Genomic DNA, 5,447 nt, shown 5'->3' on the forward strand with positions numbered 1-5,447 from the left:
TATGACAAAAACACAAAATATATCATATTTGGCATGACATGAGACTTGGGCAGAGATAATAATGATCGAGACAAAAAAGGTGTTTTTATCCATCGAACAAAAACCACAAGAATGGGAAAAAACTAAAAGAATTAGCAATCTACCTATTTGGTATAACCTCAATATGGCATTTGGTTTAATAGTAATCACTCCTACGGGTGGTTAACAATGTGTGAGAGACACGTGTTGTCATGTCATGCCTTCAAAAACCCGGCTAATAATACATGGTCCAAACCAACATTTTGATTGTACACGTTGTTCTTGATACAAAAAGAGGACAAGAATGTACATTAAATGTGAAATTTTGACAAGTTTTTCCATAGAAGAGGACGACAGTAATGACAAAATACATATAGAAGTTATATACAAATGATATAAGAACCACACAGATATTTTCTTGATACATAGAGTACTATAAGTAATATTTTGGTTGGTTATTAAGCAAGTGGACGAGGAATCAGGAAAGTGTGAATGATTGATACATACATTTTTTGATTGTCATACATATGGTCCATATTTTTTTGGGGAGGGGAGTACTTTTGTCGATATTTGTATTTGATTTCGACTTGTTAATAATTATTCTATTTGAAGTTCAACCATCGTAGTTGGTGGCAATTATGGATGCGTAGAAAATCATTTGATTGAGTACAACCCATCAATCCAACTATAACGAACCAAACAAATTAGGATTGAATCAAAATATAATTGGAGTTTGTTTTAGGTGTCGTTTACCAAACGTTTATCCGGATAAGCGCTTACCAAGTCACATTACCTTACCTGGTGAATATGGTAAGGACCAAGAACTTAACCGATAAGAGCGAGACAAGGACCAAGAGTCTTACCCGGTAAGTGAGGGCGACGACTCTTACCATGGTAAGCGCATATGATGTCGTTTTGGTGGACTAAAATCTTACCCGGTAAGTAAATAATAGTGTTAAATTGTACCAATAAACACTTATCGAGTAAGTATTTGATAAATGGCTCCTTATTGTATATTGATATAATGATTGTTATCTTAATCAATGTAACAAACGTTTATCTTCTTCGGTTTTTTTAATCCATTTAAGCTGATAATTTTTTTTTTCAATCCACATGATATTGATAGATTTTGATATGATATTCTGTCACATTTTAAAACTACAATATAACTTGATAATTTGACATTTATGTTATTAACAGTTATAAAAATATACCGGTTACGATCAAAATATGTAGAAAGTAGAAATAATTTAATATTCTTTACACTGATAACAAGAAATTTGTACTTCTGTCTCGTTGCTTTAGATTCGCCAATTTTTTCGATTTGATTAATTCGGTTTAAAATTCTTGTAACCAAACAAAAAAAAAAAAATTTAAATTTTCTTTGTCGAACCGAACATATGGGTTTATCGGTTTGAATAAAAACCGAACTTTCAATTTGAGGAAAAAACACGAATTCAAATCGAGCGAATTTTGTTTTCTGTTTGATGAATACAATGTGGTTATTGATATGTTTTAGACTACGATACTTATTTACTCTAAATTTAAGAAATTCTGTATCGATTTCGGATTCCAAAAATGACTAATTTCACAAGAACAGAAGACTCTTAATTGAGATTGTAACGTTGAGTTGCTTCTTTCGAATCATTTATTTTGATTGAATGTATGTAGACGACATCTAGTTTGAGCTTATGGTTCCTGATACGCATGCAATGATTTCAGAGCACAACCTGAAAACTCATCTTGAAATTAACAACTCCAGATCGATTTGCATATGAAACTGCGATATCTGAATAGAACTAACCTGTTATGATGGTGCAGGAGATGACCCTTCCATCTTTAGAACCACAGCTCTGAATGGCTCTCCACCCATAACCCACCAACGCTTTCCTCCAATCCTACCTTGGACAGAGGTTGTAGACTGTATAGCATTAGTGAGTGATCTTATATATATATATATATATATATAGAGAGAGAGAGAGAGAGAGAGAGACAAACTTGATATCACGTGAGACCGCCCTGTTCTCGTGACACTCATGATACCATTTTTTTACACTTGAAACTTCACAGCAAAACATTGTGAGGGTTACCTTTACAGGGTTTTTGCTGTGAAGATTCGGATTTTTTTTGCATGTGAAGTTTCAAGTGTAACAATATGGTCTCACGGGTCTCATGAAAACAGTCTACTCTTACGTGAACCCAACCGTATATATAACAAAGTACATATAGCTAGAGATAACTCGAGACTTGGTTGTTTATTCATAATTACTATATACAAATAGACATTTAACTTGATGGGTATTTGAAAGACGTAACCGGTTTTTAATCTTCTTACCCGAAGAAGCACAATACGTCAGGTTTGAGGGTTTGAATTGTGAAAATGATTTTTTCTCTAAAAGACGTAAACATAATATTACGTACAAAAAACTAGGGAAAATTGGACGGCAATTATATGAGAACGACTATTATTTCTGATTTTTGGAATAAATGTTTATCGATATCACATACCTTACTGATTGAGCATGACAAGAACCAAAAAATTTATCTGAAAAGAGGCGTAACAAGGATCGAGAGAGTCTTACTTAGTAAGTGAGAAAAAAAACTCTTATCCAATGAACACTTATTGGGTTTAGTACGCTTACAAACAATTCATTTTTTATTACCAAGAATGTCACATGATAAGTTGTAAGTGAGGGTAATTAATCTTGTCGGTGAGTGTTACTCGGTAAGCATTTGGTAAATGACTCATAACGCTGTCCTTTATATAAGATTTTGGGTTTGCTTACCGGTCACCGGTTTGAGCCCTTTCAAAACCATTGGAAATTTGTCCAACTGTTAACTTCGGAGTCTTTTGAAATTAAATAATTGAGATGCACGCAAACAGATATACATAAAATAGAAAACGCTAACGGATATGGTTTTACTCATGTTTTACATTCAAAAAAATAGTTTAAGAACTTAATCATTTAAATTGAGAAAGTTTAAAGGTTTTTTCATTAAAAAAAATAATTTAGAATTAAAACCATTTAAAATAAAAAAAGTTTATTGGTTTTTTTATTATTAACAATAGAATATAGTTTTTACTGAACAGAACAATAAATATAGAATATTTTCATGACAGAAACAAAGGATGAGACAATGAGTGAGTGACGCATGTGTGGTTGTGGGATATTTCCAACTATAGTTAAATGTCCACATTAATTTTATAAAGTTGGGGTTTTATTTAGCTTCTTTCTCCGAATTGTAATTTGAGTTCCTAATAATTATTTATCAATATAAAAAGTATTTAAGTTAATTACCGGTAATTTTAATTGATTTCATACAAAACCAACTTTCAAAACTACCAATGTAACCAGATATCTTTTTGTTCACTTAGCTGCTGAGGTTAGCAGCAACGAAATGAATCTATTTTTTATATAGACAAAGTCGTTCCATCTCTTTACCAACTGATTATATGCATCGTAAAAAGTATTAATAAAAATTTGATAATTTCTTTAACAACATAATTTAAAAAGTTAAAGCATCTCCAAATTTTATAAATTTTATTTTTTTTCCCTATTCATATTTATACTATTTTTGGTGTTAAAAGTATCACGTGATAAATTTGTCTTTATGCACGCATTTATGACCTTTTAAATATTATATTCATTTTTTACTTTTAATAAATTTATATTTTTATGTATTCAACTTATATAAATCCATGGTTAACTCAATGACATATTTATTAAAAAAATCTGAAAAATATCAATCTAAAGATGCATATGTGAAACAATGTTACATATAATTTATAAGAATCAAAAATCTTATTGGGTAAGAGCAATGAAAAGGATATACAGTCTTACCCGGTAAGTAATGATGACGACTCTTGTCCAGGTAAGCACTCACCCAGTAACTTGTTGCATTGATATGTTTTAATGTACTAAAATCTTACGTATCAAAACAAATAATGTTGAATCCTATCGGGAAACATTTATCGGGTAACCATTTGGGTAAACGGCCCCTGAAAAAACATGTAGGCATAACCGTATAACTTGGAAAGTTAATAAATTTTGAGATATTATTAAAAATCTATATGATAATAATTAAATAAGAATATGCTAAGAATATTTTATTTTACATTAAAAGAGTATAAAATATAACATATTGAATCGATGAAGATCGTGTTATAAACACTTAAGGTTATGTCATAAACAACTTTTAACTCATGTGACAATTTCCATTTAAGTTTGGTTTTTATTTTATTTTCTTATATGTCTCGTTAATAATAAAATACAATCTAAATGAACATATTTTCATATAACTGAGTTTAAATGTTTTATTTTTACTATAAGTGTACTCGCATAATACAGCGAGATACATCTTGATTTTATTGTTTCGTTTTATATTTTGGGTCTATCGATGTTATAATACGACTTTATGTGATTTTGAGAAAAAAAAATGTTTTTATTTTTGAATTAAATATAAATTTAAAGATATTATAAAATTTTGAAAAAAAATAAGCAATATTAGTATCAAATTAACTATTTAAAAGTTCTTGTTTTTGTGTAATTTCTTTAATTCAAATTTTTACTATAATTTAACTGAAATTTAAAAAAATGAACTAATTTATTTTTGGTTTAATAAAAATATTTATTTAAGATAATAATTAAATATTCTGTTAGAACTCAATGATTATCTTAATTATATTTTAGATTTTTTATATTTAAAATGAGATATTTATCCTCTATTTGATTATTTTTATCCGCAGTTAGTTACACGAATTCAAACATGAAGTTTTAATAAGTTTATGTATAATTTACTTCTAATTTTGAATTTTAAGTAATATACATCAATATACAGTACTTTATGCATAAAAAAATGATTTTTAAATTTTTTTATCAAATACTTTAAAATATAGTATAGATAATTTTATCGTAAAGTCCACTACAAAAACAAAAAAGTGTAAACAAAAAAGTTGATTTTTTTTTTTAAAAGTTGGAACGATATAACACATGCCCTCTTTTTTATGAAATTATAATATGTTCTAAAATTAAATCAAAGACACATATATTCTTTTAAATACATAATATCCTCTACATCATTAAGGTGACCTTTATTTTTTAAGAGGTGTTGAAGTCTGAAATCTGATTTCACTTCTGATTTATAAGAGGTGGTGCTGAAGTTTGAAATCTGAATCAATCAAACTGTTTGTTTTTACGTCTGAAATATGAATAAATATAAACACGAACAAAGTCTCATAACGACTAGAAGCAATATTCATTTTGCATTAAATGTGTCGTCATCGTCTCCTTGTTCGTTGGTTTGATCATACTCAGAAAATAACTCATATATAGGAGAAATTGTTTTGCAGAGATCGTTTTGCAAAGATTGATTTGGATAGATAGGTAGCTTGAGATCGATATGGTGTCCAGATCGTATGATTTGGATAG

At 28.9% G+C, this 5,447-nt stretch overlaps 1 long non-coding RNA gene across 1 annotated transcript; it reads right to left on the bottom strand.

The window, feature by feature from the left end:
- Positions 1–1,639: 1,639 nt before the first annotated feature.
- LOC112503028 lies at positions 1,640–1,929 on the bottom strand. The gene is made up of 2 exons (XR_003067822.1): positions 1,823–1,929; positions 1,640–1,748 (listed from the first exon to the last, which is right to left on the bottom strand). It is a non-coding gene; the product is annotated as an uncharacterized LOC112503028 (long non-coding RNA).
- Between the last annotated feature and the right edge of the window lie 3,518 nt (positions 1,930–5,447).

Source organism: Cynara cardunculus, unplaced genomic scaffold (assembly GCF_001531365.2).
Source record: "Cynara cardunculus var. scolymus isolate 2C unplaced genomic scaffold, CcrdV1 Un_Scaffold_2406, whole genome shotgun sequence".
In the NCBI taxonomy this organism is placed as follows: domain Eukaryota; kingdom Viridiplantae; phylum Streptophyta; class Magnoliopsida; order Asterales; family Asteraceae; genus Cynara; species Cynara cardunculus.